The 18559-nt window shown below is 49.0% G+C and overlaps 1 long non-coding RNA gene across 1 annotated transcript; it reads right to left on the bottom strand.

Moving 5' to 3' along the window:
- Positions 1–4249: 4249 nt before the first annotated feature.
- LOC148108842 (uncharacterized) lies at positions 4250–15829 on the bottom strand. Its single transcript, XR_015726845.1, has 2 exons — positions 15207–15829; positions 4250–6218 (listed from the first exon to the last, which is right to left on the bottom strand). It is a non-coding gene; the product is annotated as an uncharacterized LOC148108842 (long non-coding RNA).
- Between the last annotated feature and the right edge of the window lie 2730 nt (positions 15830–18559).

Genomic DNA, 18559 nt, shown 5'->3' with positions numbered 1-18559 from the left:
CATCCAATGTTCCCACAAATCCTAGATCAGGAGAACAGGGGTAGGGAGCCCCACCAGACAGATGTGGAAATATGGAGGCTCAGAGTGAAGAAAGTACTTGCCTAAGTTGGGGGATTCTGAGCCCTCAGCCCACCTCTAAGGAGCCGACGAGCCGTCACCACCTCTAGTTGCCACTGCAGGCTAAGCCACAAGCAGACGATGTTCTGGAGCAGGAAGACCAGAGAGGTTCCGAAAGTGAGAGGGGTCTGGTGCCGGGGCAGGTGGCGAGCATCTGAAAGGCATTTGTCTGCTCAGAAATGACCAAGGTCATTGATGTCTCTGTGTTTTCTTCCCCCTGTTACCAGTCCATCAACGTCCTGGCTAAGTGCACCTTTGACCAAAAGACAGAGGAGATTCACCTGTCTAGAAGGCCTAAGGATACTCACATGGCCTCTTTTTCTTATCTCTGCGGGCTGGGGGGGAAGCCAGACTTTGTGGGTGACCCGTGGGTCCCCCTGTGTTGAGCTGGCGGAGTGTCGGTGGCAAGAGGAGCAGCCGGCGCTCAGTGGGAACCTTGGCACTTCTCAGGCTGTGGAAGCCTGAGGGAAGAGAATTCTTGGGTGAGTGCTGGGCCACTGGGCCAGGGAAGGAAGTTCTGGCTTCTGGTCATTCAAATAACTGATATGAACAGTGAAGAAAGAGACAGGCTAGAGGTGGGACAGAGTGAGGAGGCAGAAATGAGACAGACAGTCTGAATTAGCTGAGGTAGAGTCAGACGTTCACAAGGCCAGCACAGGACTGTTCCAGTGGGAAATTTGAATCTTATTTGACTAGATGGGTCGGGAGACGGTGTGATCAGAGAATGACCCTGCACTGGTCCCAATTTCTGAGCAGTTGTCCCGAGTAATGGTAGACATTTGACTGTACGTTTCGGTTCCCAGAGCCCCCTTCTCCCACATGATCTCACAGAATCCTTGCAAATTGCCAGTGAGGCTAGAAGCAGGACATCTATTTTTCAGGTAAGGAAACTGAGGTTGACAACCAAAAGCCACAGGAAACAGAGCTGGAAGGCCTGGCTTCCAGGAAGCTGAAGACTTCTGAAAACAGATTGCCGGGGACCCTTAGACCCAGATCCTTCTCTTCCCACCCTCACCCCCTTTCCTGCCAAAAAGCACAGGGTTTGAGGCCAGAGTCACATGACTCTGGTCTGACCAGGAGGACAGAACCATCTCTGGCAGCGGCCAGGTTGGAGGAGAGAACAGAAGGCTTAGGACTCCCTATTATCTCCAAATGTTAAAAAAAGAAGTCTAAGTATGTCAGTGTTTGCTATGTGTCAGGCCCCATAGTGCAGAGTCCAAGGCACCCCTCTTGAGGGCCAGGGTCACCCTGGCTCCTTTCCTTGGCCATGGGCTAGGCACAGCCATTGCTGTTCCTCTAACCCACGCTCAGTTACGTGGAGAGTGAAAGCATTCATGATCTAGAACCAGACAGCCCTCAGTTCCGAGCCTGCTTCAGGTCCCCGTTGCTGTGTGCCCTTGGGCACGTCACTTCACCTTTCTGAGCCTCTGTCCAGGTCATCATTTGTAAAGAACAGACGAAGGGTGATTGTGAAGGGGGAAATGCATGGAACAGTATCTATACGGGGCGCCTGGCTGGCTTTTTTTTTTTTTTTTTAAGATTTTATTTATTTGACAGAGATAGAGACAGCCACAGCCAGCGAGAGAGGGAACACAAGCAGGGGGAGTGGGAGAGGAAGAAGCAGGCTCATAGCAGAAGAGCCTGATGTGGGGCTCGATCCCATAACGCCGGGATCACGCCTTGAGCCAAAGGCAGACGCTTAACCGCTGTGCCACCCAGGCGCCCCTAGCACGCAACTCTTGATCTCAAGCCCCATGTTGGGTGTGGAGCCCACTTAAAAAAAAAAAGAACAGTATCTATAGAACACTTAGCTCAGGGCCTGGCAAGGAGTCATCAATAAACAACTGCATTCATCCCTGCGGTGGCCCTTCTAGTAGGTTCTGCTGTCAGCACAGAGCAGAGGCTATCAGATGTGAGCACACATAATGATCCCCTGGACAACTGGCTGAAATAACAGACCTTCTGACTCCAAGGCCTAGGGAAGGCCCAAGAATCGGGCCCTCCGTGGGCCCTAGAGCCACAAGATGGTGAGCATGTTCCTTAGGCAGAGGCCAGAGGGTGCAGTCCTAGGGAACACCCTGGACTCTGTGTGGTCTTTGGTGGTTTGGGAGATGCTCTTTCTGATGGACTGCACTATTACGCACTCCCAGCCCCCTAGCTGCACCCCCTGGTCCTGCCACTCCTCAGACTCCACTAGCCTCCCTCACTTTCTGGAAGGCTGAGAATGTGCACATTTAATCCCACATGGTACCTGAACAACGGCAGCCCCTGTTTACTGAGCAGAGTGGAAATGGCTGGCCAGGGAGACGGGATTTCAGGAGGAGGCCAAGCACCCGAACTCAGTGTCCCTCTGCTTCCCCCCTCTCTCACAGCCCAGCCCTGAGTTCAGCTCCAGCACCGGCAGCCTGGGCCTCCGCAGCTCAGTGCTCTCCCCTGGTCTCCTGGGCACTCATTTCTGAGCAAAGCCAGCCTAGAGTTTCCCAGGCTCCTGCTGCCCCCGTGAGGCCAGCTCCTGCAGCTGTGGCTCCTGAGTCCTGTCCCTGCTTGGAAAGGGCTGGGGCAGCCCCACAGGGTGAGGGAGGTCAAGAGGCTGGGAGAGGCTCTGCTCCTGTGTGTGGCACCACCTCACCACTGCCGACTGGGCACCCAGAGCCCAGCCAGAGCCCACCTAGATGGCCACAGGGGCAAGGGAAAGGGTCTACAGCTTGTGTTTGGGGGGTTCTGCCACCCCCTTGACTTCCCCACCTGCAAAATGGGAATAATGATGGTTGTACCCACACAAGGCCTTTGAGAGAACAAGATGATTACTTGGCCAGCAGGAGATAATGATTATTATGAATATGGCCAAGTTTTAGCGCACATGTATTATGAGCCCAGCACTCTGCTTTCCCTATATTACCTCACTGAATCCTCCCTAAAAACAAACAGCTGAAGGAAGAACCATTAGTATACCCATTTGACAAATGAGAAGACTGAGGCTCAGAGAGCGTAGTCAATTTGCCCAAAGTTACACACAGCGAAGGTAGAGCCAGACTCGTAGTCCAGGCCTGTGTGACGCCACACCCTGCGTCCTTCACCTGCCCCGACTCCTGCTTCTGGCAAGTTTTCGCCTCCACCGTCGCTCTGCAGCTCTCTCCCCTCCCTCTCATCCTTTCTTACTTCTCTGTTGCTTTGAATCGATGGTCAGCTTCTCCAGGTCCGCGTCCAGCACCATGGTCTGGGCACACGGGACTCCCCAGGTCTTGGTGCGGAGCGGACACACTTGTACCCCGATTGTGAAGTGGAGGCAGTGGCCCAGAGAGGGCTGCTCTGGGGGCTAGGGCAGGTGACCAGCGCCAGAGCCTCGGACAGCCCGACTGTGCTCTAGACTCTGAGTGGGGCAGAAATAGAATATTCTAGGTTGGTGGCCAAGGAGGACTCAGAGGGACACCTGCCATACAGCAAGAATGACAGCTCTCAATGACTAAGCCCTTACTATCTTCCAGGCATCAGGCAACACCTTCCCTCACTAAATCATCTGAAGGAACACTGTGGAAGCTTGTACTGGCCCCATTTTACAGGTGAGAAAAGCAAGGCTTGAAGAGGTGAAAACTCTTGCTCAAGTTCATGCAGCTATTCGATGGGACAGTCTGGGTCTGGCTTGCAAAGTCCAGGCTACTGTCTTGCCTCCTGGGTCATCTGTGGGAATGTGCCCGTTTGTGCAAAGTCTGTGTCCTGTGGGGACAGCAGTCAGCACGTGCACCGCTGCGGAGCCCTGTGTGCCCCTGTCCAGTGTTCCCAAGACAGCTGGGGCTCCTCCTGCATCTTACCTTCCCCCTCCACAGTTCCTCAGCCACCTCACACCCCAGAAGGGCCTCCCTCGGAGGCAGTCAGGGGCTCTGGGTTCAGAGTGTGTGCACCCTTGTTCTTCCAGCTGCAGTAAGACACACAGACCAATGGAGGCTTCCGAGCCCAGCTCAGGGGCTCTGGCTTCCTGGCTCTGCTGTGTCCTGGCACCACGGCCTTCCTGAACACTGGTCACTATACTTGTGGGGTGGGAAAAACGCGTGCTGCCCTCTCAGGGTTGGTGGGAGGATGCAAGGAGCTAAGACCTTCGTGTGTTTGCCTGGCATGAGCCGGGACAGGTGGTGGGCATTCAGGGCAGTCGCCAGCGCACTGCCAATTCACTGATCACTCACACTGATCTGCAGTGTCCTTCTTTGAGAATGATAGAATGGGAAAAAAAATTAAGGATTGATTAATAAAGATGACTTAGTAGTTAGCCAAAAGTTTTCAAAATAAATGGTGTTAGGGACCAAATAGCAGAGTCTTCTATTGCAAAATGGGAATTAGTACTCTGAGGTCCGTGGGTCTCCATGCAGAAGTGAGGGTCTCCGAGGGTGGGGCGCAAGGAAATGGAGGTTCACAAAAGGGCTGTTTCTGAGATTTGTCCTTGAGTCTGTCAGAGGTCACAGGAAAAGGACACAGCATTATATTATTTTAAGGGCAGTTATGAAATGGTCTCCTTCGTTCTGAACCCAGCATGCTGGAGACAGTGATTTGGAAAGAGCCTTGTTCCTGATTCCTCACTTCCTTGTTTCTGGCAGCAGACTCCATTCTGCCCCCAGGCATGAGGTGGCCAGGAAAGCCCGAATCAGGGAGGTCTGGGTAACAGCTCTCGCTCGCAGCCAGCTGGCTGTGTCACCCCCAGCAAGTCAGACCACTTCTCTGGACCCCCATCTGCCCGCCAGCAAGATGAGGGAGTTGAGCTAGATGATGAGTTACTGACGATCTTGACATTCTTGGATTTCTCTACAGTAAATATTAAACCATGACTTTCTCTTCCTGGCCACTAAGAGTGTAACTGGAGTATCTTTGCGCCCCCTGTGCCTATTGCAGGCCTATCACAGTGGAGAGGACCTGGTGTTCCAGCCCCAGCTTGGTCACGTACTCGCCGAGAGAGCATGGCAAGCCACACCTCACTGAGCCATTTCTCCATCTGAAATTGTGGTCTCCTATCTCCAGCACAGGGCAGTCGTGACTGCAATATACATAGAGCCGCTAACACATAGTACGCCCTCAGGAACTCTCTGTTGAATGACAGGCCCACAAAGAGGTGGCTTTATTTGTTTTTATTTTTTTTTTAAGATTTTATTTATTTATTTGACAGAGAGAGAGACAGCCAGCGAGAGAGGGAACACAGGCAGGCGGAGTAGGAGAGGAAGAAGCAGGCTCGCTGCAGAGGAGCCTGATGCGACGCTCGATCCCAGGACTCTGGGATCACACCCTGAGCCGAAGGCAGACGCTTAATGACCGAGCCACCCAGGCGCCCCAAAGAGGGGCTTTAGCTTCCAGAATGCAATGTTGCTCCTGTTCCTCCAGTAATGGGGACACTTTTATCCCCATCAAAGATCCAGCTCCAGCTGGACATGCGTCACAGCACGAGCCAGCACACCAGGAAGGAAGGGGCTCTATTATTCTCCATGATGGGCTTGGAAAGAGCTACAGATTTAAGCCTATTGACGCAAAAACCCTGGGTTGTTCTCAAAACTAGACCCGAATCCTTTACTCAGGAAAGAATTCTTAGAGAAACCAGTTGTTCTCTAAATAAATCACTCACATTTTTCTAATTCTGGACAACCAGGTCTCTTTCTCAAGTATTTCAGCACCTTAGGATCCAAGAAGGTTCAAGATGGAAGTCATCTTCGGGAACCCTAACTCAACCTCTCATTTGATGGGAAAAGAAATTGAAGATCCTGAGAGAGAAAAGGTGTCCAAGGTAACACAGGCCATTGTCAATTCCATTAGATGATTAAATTCACTCTTACTGTACGTTGTCACATTTCTGACATTTCTGTCACATTTCTGAAGTGCCACTTCAAACAGCACTTTCACACACCTGTGCCCACTTACTGACCCTGTGAGGTAGACGGCAGTGTCTCTGTTCAACAGTTGAGGAAATCAAAGTTCACAGTGTTGAAGGGGTGATCCCGTGATCACCCAGCTTTACCCCACAATCGCCGTGGCTGACCCAGGACTTCTCCCCAGGGCTATGGGGAAGCATCAGACTGATTCTGAAGCAAGGTAAATGTGCGTGGGTTCCCAGGGCCCAGAAGATCAGCCTGTGGGAATGGAGGGGAAGATGGTTAATGTCACGGTGACTGTTGTGTGTGGGTACAGAGTGGTCACTCATATGCCCTGGTCAGGGAAGATGGACTATATTACTCCTGAAGGTTGTCCATGTGCCTAGGTCCACATCAAGTCTGAGGGGTGTCAGAGAAGGCAGCCCCTGCTCTTACAGAGCTGACGGCTTTCCTGAAGAGACAGGTAACTTCCATGAACCAAATGGAGAAGAGTATTCAACAATGAAAAGCAATGAACTACTGACACATACAGAAAAAATATTACGTTGAATGGAAGAAGCCAGACACAGCAGAATGCTTACTGCATGGTTCCATTTATATGAAACTCTAGAAAAGGTGCGCCTATGGAGACAGGAAGCAGAGCAGTGGTTGCCTGGAGCCAGGGGCAGAAGGACTGGCATGAGGCACAGAGAACTTTCTGAGGGGATGGAAATGTTCTATATCTTGACTGTGGTGGTTACACAGTGTATACATTTTTGTGTAAATTGGTCAACACTCATTGAAATGCACATAGGAAATGGGTGTATTTGTTGTACACAAAGTAGACCTCGATAAAGTTGATTTTCTGAAAAGACACCGTCCTTGCTTTCATGGAGCTTACAGTCTGGTGGAGAATACAGCTATTAATACAGTTTATCATGTAAATAAATGCTAAATAACCATGACTGAGATAAGAGTTATAAAGGATGTTATACAGAGTATGAGAATGTGTAATAAGGATAGAGTCACTTCAGAAGGACCTGGAAAGTCTTCCCTGAGGAGGCAACATTGATGTGCACTTAGAAGGATAAGTGGACATGAACCAGGGGAGATGATGGTGGCAGAGTGTTAAGGGCAGCATGTGTTAAGGGCCTGTGGTTGAAGGGATCTGATGAAGACCACTGAAAGGACAATAAGGAAAAGGGAGGGAGGTGGTAAGAGATGGGTCTCCGGAGGTAAGACCATACTGGGATGCTTTTGGGTCTGGATAAGAGTTTGTAATTTTCCTAAGAGAAATAGAAATCCGCTGGGGCATTGTAAGTGGTGGTATGGCAGGGATGTGACCAACTCAGTTTATGGGTTAACAGCCTAGAGTTAGTATTCACCTCCCTCTCTTTCTGGCTGTAAGATTCTTGAGATTAGGACCAAGCCTTAATAATTTGTGTAGCCCCCAAGGAAACTTCAGCAGTAGGAAAGATAAACAGAGGTACAAGAACTGTTATGAACGAACGAATGAATGAATGAATGAATGAACCTATTTTTTCAGCACTTAGCTGTTTTTCCAAAGTCATCTGATTAAATGATAGATTTAGGATTTCTTCTTCCCACACTGAAGACATGATACTGAGGATAACAGAACCACATCTCCATACTGCCCCACATGGACACCCACTGTCAGGGACAAATCAGACCCATCTCTTGCCCTCATTACCGGTCTCTCAGCAGGTCAGTCAAGGCCCTCTGGAGACCCCTCCACCTGTGCAGTGGCCTTATTGCCCCAGATCTCCTCTGTGCACATCTGTCATCCAGATGCTGCTGTCCACCAGGCTTGTGATGGGGACATCCATCACTCTCATGTCTTTGCCAGAAATCGCCCTCCTGTATCGGATGCACTGGGAGACTGCTCACAGCGTTCTTGAAGACCTAGCTCGATGCCTGCTCCCCTGGAAGCCCTTCCTGCCTGCCTTAGCCCGTTAGCTACCGTGTTGCCCCTCCCCCTAGGACAGCACTTGTCCTGTAATATGTTTACCTTGTTTCTTCCTTATCCCAACACACAGTCCTCCGGTGTTCTTACCTGCTCTTCTTGTGCTAAGCAGTGCCTGACACAGAATCGGGTGGACAGAAAGGAAAAGAATAAGGTGGGCTCAGCTATAGTGGGGCTTACATAGATCCCTTAAAAGGGTGGTTGACCAGAGGGACGGGGAGAAAAGATCAATATTTAACCTCTCCCAAGGAGCTAACCAGTTTAGGAATGACATAAAGTTCCATACATAGAATTTCTCCCCTGCTTTGAGTTTCCTTGTCCCCCTTGGGGTAGAGGGGGTTCATCCCACTGTTTTTGTCGACAGACCTCGATGTTAGCCAGTGGGCAATTGAGGTGTGCCTCTTAGCTTTGGTTGTTGAGCTCCTTGGGGCTCTCTCAGACCCACTGGCCCTCCCCTCTGCTTCCCCTTCCATGACTGTTCATGACCTTCTTCCCTCCAGCCAGAGTGGACCAGCACCCTCTGTCATGCTCACAGCGAGGGAATCAGGAATGGCCCAGCAGTACTGTGTCACCATCGCTGGCTGGGGACAGAATCTCTTGCACCAAGAGACACAAACTGCAAAGTGATCAACAAAGTTACAAGATCCTACATGAGGAGATGGGTCCATCTTCTTCTTCTTCTTTTAAGATTTTATTTATTTATTTGACAGAGAGATAGAGAGAGAGCACAAGTGGGCAGAGTGGCAGGCAGAGGGAGAGGGAGAAGCATGCTCTCCACTGAGCAGGGAGCCCGATGTGGGGCTCGATCCCAGGACTCTGGGATCATGACCTGAGCCAAAGGCAGCCGCTTAACCGACTGAGCCACCCAGGTGCCCAGGTCCACCTTCATGTTCTTTGAAGCAGATTCATTTCTCTTTTGATGTTTGCATGAAAATGTAGATTTCCTTCCTGGCAAGACTGAGGGGTGAGGTTTAGAAGAAATTTAGGTTAAATTTAGAGAGGAAATGCAGTGGCTGATTGGGGCAAGATTATTAGCTTTGAGGTTAGATAAAGGTGGGTTCAGACCCCCACTTGGTCACGTCTGTGCAAGCCTGACGTCTAAATAGCAGGCGGGGCACACAGCGCCATGGTGACAAGGGCATTTCGTGCTGAGGATGGACAGTTTGCAAAGCACCTTGCCGAGCCCTGTACGTGCAGCTTCCTTTGCCCTCACAGCGACGCTGTAGGACAGGTTACATTTACAGAAGAGGAAACTGAGGCTCAGAACTGACATGGTAAAGAAAGGGAAAGGAGTTCCTCCCTAGTATTATAATTAGTACTTTGATAGCCTAAGCTCTAGGATGAGACCTTGCATCTTGTGTCAGAAAGGGTCTTACCTCCTCAACTAGACTGTGATTTTTCTTCATTAAATGATTCACATCTCATTCGCCTCTGTATCCCCCAGCCCAGTGACGTGCACATTTTAGGGACTCATGAAATGGCAAGTAATTATCAGGAACAGGCTTTGGAGAGCCTGAAGCTCAGGCTTTTCAATAGCGTCATTTCTCTTCCCTTCTCTATCCATTAAAAAAAAAAAAGTCATCTTAAATGTGAATGCTCCGTTATAAAAGTAAACATATCAAATGCAGAAAACTCAGAAAAATATAAAGGAGAAGAAAAATTATCTATGATCTTACTGTCCAAACGTATCATCTCATCTCATTCCCTTCCTGTGCAGAGATTTTTGATATTTGTCTTTACCTGAGAGATTCTTTATAAATGTGTATTGTTTTTACTATAAAGAATCAGATTCACACATTGGAAATGGGATTTAAAAAACTGAAAAATAAGACAAGTTACGCAGAGTATCATGACCGAGAGATGATTATTATTAACACCTTGCGCATATCTTGACTCGACTTCTTGACCCCGATGGCAGCAGGGCAGCCCCCAGCCCAGGCTAATGTGCAGACCAGCCACGGGAAGTCCGCAAGCCACGAAACTGGACTGTGCAAGGCGGAGGTGTTTGTTCAGTTGTGTAATCTAACACCGAATGCGGAAAGTATAGGATTTCTGATTTATCTTAATGATGGCATGGTATTCTCTTACACAGCTGAACTGAAAATCATTAACCGGTTCCAAGGTGTGGGGGTGCAGGTGGTTTTCCATCAGTCATATTTGTAAGCACCTGTGAGATAAACATCTCCACTGCTCCTCCCCAAATAGGCTCTCCAGGAACTGAGTCCGGGGGAGAGGTAGCCAGGGCAGCCCCATGGGCTCTCAGACTCTGAAGGCAGAGCTTCACCCGCCTCCCACTGCTGTTCTCTTCAGTATCAGCCTGAGCCACTGCGGGTCCCCACAGAGCCGATGGATTTGGTTCATCTGTACGAGCAGATTTCTGACCAGGAAGCTGGGTTCCCTCAAGAAGCCTCCTGTGACTTTCCTAGAGTGTTGGCTTCTGATCTCCCCTGTGAACAAACACGTGGGAATGGAGAGGGCAAGGCAGTAGAAATGGAAAAATTTTAAACTAATAGGTGTCCATGGAAAATATTCCAACACTTCAGAGGAAGCAAAGGAAAAAAAACAAAACAATAAAAAGCAATCTCTCTCTCTCACCCAGATTCCCCATTCCCTTGCCAGGGGCAACTATAGTCCATAGTTTTTTCAATGTATCCTTCAAGAACTGTTTACACTTAACAATAATCTCTGCTTTCCACCGGTTACTTGCTTGTCCGGCTATCTTTCTCCCATCTATTGCTATAGCTAGCTCCTCACCTACCCATCCATCCATCCATCCACCCACCCATCCATCTCAAAAATAAGGAATCTTAAATGAATGGTGATCACAAATAAAGCAGTTCAGAAGGGACTTCAGGACGTAGGACCTTGGGTCACTAGCCAGCCACCACTCGACTTCGTAACTTTGGCCAATACATCTCCCTTCTCTCTGCCTCAGATTCCTGATATAAGGGAGCTGTGAATGTGCCTTGAAAAGTGGAGAAGGGAAGGCCAACGCGAAGGTCGACGGGGAATCCTGCTCTCCCACATCTGCGGTGAGGAAGGACCTCAGCGAGGTTTTCCAGCCAAATGAAGGAGCAGGAGAGGAAATGGAGGAAGCATGGTGGCCGAGGAGAGTCCACCTTCTGGCACGGGTTGGTCACATTGGCAGCCCACAGCCCAGGGGAAGGGGACAGAGCGATCTTTCATAAACATTACGTCACCAGTTTTGTGGGAGATAAGATGTTTGCTAAACTTTGCTGGAAGAGCGGGACCTCCCGCGTGACCCCCAGCAGGACAGCTACCTGCTCAGACCGGCTGCAGGGGCCTCCAGCTCAGCTTGCCCAAAATACAGGAACCAGCAAGTGACGTCGTGGCTATTTAGTGTAAATAGAGGCAAATGGTCTCAAGATAAAGGACAAAGAGGTCACGGCTGTGAGAGGGGTTGTGGCCTCCTCACGAGCCAGTGTCTGTGAACACCTTGCAATCTGGGGTTCAGCCAGCGGGGCTTGATCGCAGAACCCCGGGATCATGACCTGAGCTGAAAGCAGATGCTTAACCAACTGAGCCACCCAAGCGCCCCCTGTTTTTTTTTTTCAATTCAGGTTCTGAGCTATAAAAAAATGGGGAAAGCCTCACAGGGCTTTGTAAAAAATAATAGAAACATTTGCATTTAACAGTTGAACTTTCACTGTGGACTATGTATATAACTCATTTAGAGATATCAAAAGTCTGGAATTAGAAGGCCTTAATGACCATTAGGCCTAGGCCAAATTTCCCTTCTACACCGTCTTCCAAACATGAAGGACTTAACTCAGTAAGTAGTGACGTCCCCTCACAGGAGGCAAGCTCTGTGGAGGGCATGCCACGGAGAGGATTCACTGCACGGGTCTGAGGCTATTTGGGAAACATGAACCGCAGGACTTTTCCAGCCCCAGAGGCAGATTTGGTTCTAAATTTGAGAAGTCCTTCCTGCTGGTCTGACTTGACCGCGAGCAGGAATAGAGTCTGGGAAACACCCCAGCCTGGACAGGATCTCTGGGACAGCATGGTGTTTAGTGGAATAAACTAAAAACCCAATCTGAGGGTCAAAGAATGTGCTTCACAGTGGTCAGTGAGCTGATAGCTTTCTTTCTCTGAGGCTCAGTTTCCCCGTCTGTAGAATGGGAGTGATAATTCCTGATTAGCGGGGCTTTGATAAAAACTAAATGAGGTAATGTACGTGTGGAGCCCAGGTCAATGCCAGGCACACACTTGGCATACATACATGAGGTATAAGCCACGCTCTGAGCAACTGGGGGACCCAGGGGGAAAGCTACAGGGGCCCAGGCAGCCCCTTAACCGCTCTTGAGTGTAATTCCCAGTGGTCTCCTGAGCAAGGAAAACTGAAATGCTCAGTCAAAAAACAGGTATCGAATGGAGTTCTCTCTTGCTTTCTTTTTTGCCTCCAGCTCCACAGCTCTGGAATCAGCACCCAATTGTACCTTCCGCTCTGCACCTAAGTGCCTGGCCTACCCTGGCAGTAATGGAGACATAGGCTTGGGATCTGGGGACAAGTATGCGTGAGTGACCTCCCTTGGCACTTATGCATAGCTTTTGGTCATGTGTTGTCTGTCGGTCTTACTAGCTCTGACCAGCAGATTAAACAGATAGGCAGATAGCACCTTTATGATAATAACTACCATTTGTGCAGCCCTTCGCGTTTGCCACTTACTTGCTGTGTGAACTTGGGCAAGTTACGTAACCTTTCTGAGCCTCAGACTCCTTATCTGTAAGTTGGAGGAAATAATACCTATTCACAGGGTGGTCATGACAATAAATTTAGCTCATTTACCCATTAAAGGGTAGGGATGCTGCCCCACCCTTTTGCCCATAACGCCATGCAAGTTGCCTCCCAGGTTCCCGTTCATCCCAAATCCTCTTTCTGATTAGTTCATTGTCCTGCTGGCCACCAAGGTTTTTGTCAGTGCAATCACTGGTCCTTAGCTATTTGAAAATTCTGTTGAATCCAGAAGTCCTATCTCTGTCCTCACAGGCCCTGGGCCCATCTGTGTTTGGCTTCCTAATTCCATTTCTGGGGCTTAATTATGATTACACAGCTTCATTACATAGAGTTGATTTTAAGTAATGGCCCTAATGAAGAGTGAATTTTAATTAAGCTTAATCCAGAGCCTGCCTCCGATTGCCAAAGATTTGCAGCCCGAGAAGGGGAAAGCCTGCCTGCCGGTGCACAAAACTTTGACCTTCGTTCGTCCTGCTGAGCCGTGTTGGCCAATAGGTGTCTTCTTGATTTTCCGGCCTCAGGAGCACACTTCTTCGCCAGGCTGCGGGGGTTAGGAACTGTATCTCACCTTTTCCCCACCCAGCGGCACACTCAGAGCCCCAGCAATAAGGAAACAGAACACAACTAACCGCAAGGTAAGGCTCCTGCAGCTCCGGAGGCTTGGCCCAGGGGTCAGCGTCCTGGTGAACACCAACCACAGGACCCACTCTGTCTCAGGAAATGGAAGAAGGCCGCTTTCCTCCAGCGGCTCATAACACCCACTTTACAGACGGGAAAACTGAAGCTCTAGGGAGCTAAGCACATGGCTAGTGAGGGGCAGAGGAGCTATGGGAAATCACGTCTGTGAGTTTGGGAACAAACAACCTCCCTCAGCTTCCTGCTGGGCCACCTGAACCAATGCTTCCCAAGCGTTAGCGCCCCTATGCCATGCTGGTGAGTCTCGCCACATCCACACACAAAACCACTCCCTTTCATCGTGGAAAACCACTTCACCCAGTCATCTTAAAATAAAACTTTATGTCTTACCTTTAAAAGAGCCATCAATCAAAGGTTATCATAAATAAAAACAAAACAATGAAAACTAAAACAATGTTATTAATTGCAAACGGTTATGTTCTGAAGGCTCAAGACTCAGGCCTGGTCTTTCTTTATATAAAAAACAGAGATGAGAAAAATGTTAAAGACAGAGCACCCAGCGGAGACTTTGTCCTTTATGTAATCAGAAGGACGAAAGACAGTTGGAAAGATCATCGTATGTTACTATGGGATCCAATATTTAAAGTCCTGTCCAGTGTCACCTAAGGTCAACTCTCATTTGTCTGACACTTTTGGAGACACAGATCTAAGCCAATTCAGCACATGGTTCCAGGCTTTGCCTCTGAGTAACACTGCCCCTCAGCTGCTCGAAGGGTGACAAAATTCTGGCCAGACTACTAGCTCCCCTGTCCCCTAGGCCTGGCCCAAGGACAAGGTGTGGACATTCCTTTGGTGTTTCAAGTGCAAACACAGTGAAATCAATATGCTCTCTGAGGCTGGTGGGGTTGGGTCAGCTGCAGAGGACAGGCCTGACCACCCCCGCCTTGAATGTCCTTGTCACACCAGTCTCTTTCACGATACCGAAATGCCCACCTTATAAAGTCGCTCACTGAGAAGCTAAGTTCTAAAAACATTTTGATCCTTCTGGAAAGAAATGGAAAGTGAGAAATGGGATTCAGTTACCTTGAAAATAAAAGGGGCGCTTTCACCCACAAATGCCATCCTTAGAAGTTCAACTCGAAAATAGCCGTTCAAATGAGTCAGGGGGGGAAAAAAAGAAAATAATTTATTAATCCCCTTCCATCTACACTTTCTGATGGAGTGTATCTTCCTGAGACTTAAAAACAGATAAATGGGCTTGAAACATAATTCAATAAGCACTTTATGACTTCAGTAATCCAAACCACAGAACTTTTCCATTAAAGGTTGAGCATCTAGAAGCCCCCATTTGCTGAACCGAACCAGTGACCCAGAAACCACCACGTTTGGGGGGTCCTTCCCAATGGAGCTAGAGCAGGGACTCTCTGCTCTTTTCCAAGGGATTTGGGGTGAAGTTACAATCAAACCCTTTAATAGAGCCAAAGGCTCTTTCATGTAGCTGCCCAACATATTTCTACTTCCTACACCTGGAAAACAGCACTAGAAAAAAAAAAAAGCCGTGACTGAAACAGAAAAACATTATGTAAATTAACTTACACCAGGCAATCAAACAACATAATCCCACAACATAATGGGATAATATAATTATCCCATTAAAACCACCACTCATTCATTTTTTCTCCATATTTTTATCCCTGGCAGTGGAGTGGTTTTGTGACCATCGTTGACGGTTTCTTAAGGCGTACTTAGCATATTTTCTTCTGCCCTGAATAACTACAGCCAGAGCCAGACGGCCCAGGGGATGAATTTCTGCTCTGCAAGTTACCAGCTCTGGAACTTGAGGCCTCAGTGTCCCCATCCGTAAAATGGGGGCAATAGTTGCACCTACCTCATGGGGATTGTTATAAGGATTAAATGAGAGGGTGCTTAGCACAACGCATCGCACACAGTCAGTGCTCAGTGGGCGGGTGACGGTTGACATTAACACTAGCTCAAGCTTGTGTCGTGGTTGGTCTCAGCAACTAAGGACTTGCCTGTTGAAGGAAGAGGCTCCTATGCTCAGAAGTATTCAGAAGACCCGCAGGAAGGTGGTGAGAGACTCAACTCCTCCTTGAGTCTCTGAGATGTTTCTCTGTTCTCATTTCAGGTTTCTGCCCACATGGGCCAGCAAGCTCTGGCCAGAGCTGAAGCAGGTGCTGGTCGCTTTGCTGAGGACCTGCCTGGCGGGATGGGGCCATACGCAGCACATAAAAGAGGCGTGTGCTCAGACCAGCTCCCTCCTGGAAATCCATTGTGATGGTGGATCCAAAGAAAATTCTTCCAGGCTTCATGCACCCATGCCAGATCCTGCACACACATGCCTTTCTCTCTCCCTATAAGTACTCCCTGCATCTCTGGGCAGAACCCGGGCCCTGCAGGTGACATCTCGCGCATGTAGCTGTCCGACCCTATGATAAAATGTAATGTTTCTCCATGAGTGAAGCTAAATGTGCCTCAGCCTGGGGATTTATACCAAGCAATAAAATCCACAGAATAGAGAAATGCAAATAGATTGTAGGATATAATATTATCATTGTCAACATAAAAGACTCTTATTTACTGCCCCCCAAAAGAAAATACACTCTAGTGTCGTTTGTTTCGGGGAATGCAAAAAAGGTTTCAACAACTAACAGGGCATGTTTCTGAGCAAAATACGCCCCGTATATGATGTTGGAGCCCATATTATCAGTGGCCACTTGTGTGTCTGTGTTCTTGCAAACAAACCTGTGTAGTCAAGCTGGAGAAGGTCACTTGCAGCCTGCCTCTCTGAGCCAGAGGCCCCCCGCCTCTGTCCACAAACAAACCAAACAACATAGCTTTACTCAGAGGAAGGCCCCGTGAGGCCGGCCAGACCCCAGTAGCACATCTCAGGATGAGGTCCTGCTGACGTGACTTCCTAAGGACTAGAGATGCGCGAGGTGTTGAGCGAATGGGGCATGTGTGAGGTCGCAGCGGAGCAAAGCCAGGAGGCAGCGACCCTCTCTCGTATTTTCTCTGGGACGCATCCCCCACACCCAGCGCTAAAGGCCACTCCGTCACCCCTTCTGTTGGGCAGGATACTGCCATTGAATGAGACCAGCTATTTCTGTGGATTGGGTTGAATAATGAATTTGTTATTTATTTGGGAATTGGGGTGTTGTATTAGACTCGGCCACAGTCATAGCTTCATTTCTGCCTGAGAGGGAAGGATCTGAATTTATAAGGTTTTAAAAAGTAATAACTACCTGAATGACATTTTTATGTAAAGAGACATTGTAGCTGATTCTCCCAGTAGTCCTAAGGAATGTGCAGATATTACAACAGCCCCTTCACAGATGACAAAACGGAGGGTGGAGAGAAGCCAAGTGCCTTATCTGTGGTCACCCAGCTTGGACGAGGAAGAACTGAGTTACAAATCCAGTCTGTCTGATGCCAGAGACATCGGTTCCAAACTGTGCACCCACCTGCCCAGTGCCCCGACGGGGAAAGCCTTTATGCAGCCTCGGCTGGGGGCCCCGACTTGGGTAGGCCACTTGATCCTCACAGGTGAGGTAGGAGTTAAGGTTTCCACTCACGGATGGGGAAACGGATGCTCAAGAGAGATCACACTTGCCCGTGTCACGCAGATATTAGGGAGCATGACCAAGATTCAGACCCCGAACTGTGACTCCCAGGGTATAAAGCGAGAGCTGGGTGTGATGGTTCTGCCTTTTCTACACATTCCGTGGAACAGTCCTACATGTTGGGTGAGTTTTGTACGTTTCAGCAACCAAATCGATAACCTCATTTCACAACCCCAAATCTGTATTTTTTCACTTGCAGCTCATTTGGACAAGGAATGTCCCCCCATGTTTGAGAAGATGGTTCAGAAAGGAGCTCCTGGCAGTTCCCAGGGTTTTTGCATCCAGGGTGGGCTGGAGCCCTGGAGGGGGTGTGACAAACAACTTCAATTAAAGAAGGAAAAGAGAAAATCCCAACCCAGAGAGGAAGCTGGTCTCCCAGCTCCCAGGGGTCAATGCCGTGATTCCCATAACTTGGTCCTAACTTATCCATCACAGAGCCCCTCTTAAGCTCCCACCATATGCCCCAAAGTCATGACATGGCCCAAAGCAGGGTGAGCTTCATCAGTTTGCCTTTACTGGGACCCATCGTCACAGGGAGATCAGAGTGAGAAAAGATTCATTGACTCAGGCTACAAATATCGGTGACTAATGAAATTGGTGACCAGCATATCATAGGCTGGGGATCCGGTGGACAGTAACACAGTCACATTCTCTGACATCTAGGGCTTATAGCCTAGTTGGGGAGAACAAGTAAGAATCAGGTAAACAGATAAACCAGACAGGCTATCGGGTAGCTCTAAGTGTCAAGAAGAAAATAAAACAGGGGGTGTAAGATTGGGGCATAGGGGTAGCACTGGATGCAGAGGTCGGAGAAGTCTCCCCTGAGAAGGCAACACGGCTGAGACCTGACTGTGGCCATTCCAGGCAGCCCCGGAGAGCTCCGTCTTGGACGGTCATCACATCAGAGTTTTCCACAGAGACGTGAAGGTCACAAGGATCCCTAGGCTCTAATTTCAATCAATAATGAATCACAGTGACTCCGCAAGGCCACGATCCCTCCTCCAAACCTCCACCACACCCACCGCACCCAGGATGGCAATTTGTTTGACCAACAGAGAGAAGATTATTCCAAAATACACTTGGTGAAAAGCTGCCTTGTGGAGGGTGGGGCCCCCAGCTTCTCTTTCACAGCAGACTCTTTGGGGATCCAGAACTTCTCACAGGACAGCCCCGGCTGTCAAGGCTTTGCCCCTGGAGTTAATTTCCACAATGTCTGCCTTTGAGACTCCTGCATGATAAGGGATGGAGGCAGGAGGCCTTAGGGCTGATAGAAGCTAGTTAGCATGTGCAAGTGGAAAAGGAGCGAGCATTACCTGAACATTTCAAGGCGCTAGCCTTGCGCGGGACACTTCACCTGTGATGTCTCCTTCAATCTCGGGAGGAAGGTATTAAAAGCTTCATTATGAAGCCAAGGATATTGAGTCTCTGAGAGGCATAGCATTTTCTTCAAGGTCACACAGCAAGGAAGTGGCAGAGCTGCACTAACAAATTACATCACTAACACATTACTAATCGTATTATGCTAATTGCATTAATGAAATGCGCTGATCACTTACTAGGTCCCAGGCTCCTCGTCAAGTGCCTTAGCATCACACATGGT

The sequence above is a fragment of the Ursus americanus genome, chromosome 15, assembly GCF_024610735.1.
Source record: "Ursus americanus isolate L20-20 chromosome 15, mUrsAme1.1.p, whole genome shotgun sequence".
NCBI classification, from domain to species: Eukaryota; Metazoa; Chordata; class Mammalia; order Carnivora; family Ursidae; genus Ursus; species Ursus americanus.
The sequence above is the reverse complement of the archived record's forward strand: the minus strand, read 5'-3'. Positions and strand labels throughout refer to the sequence as shown.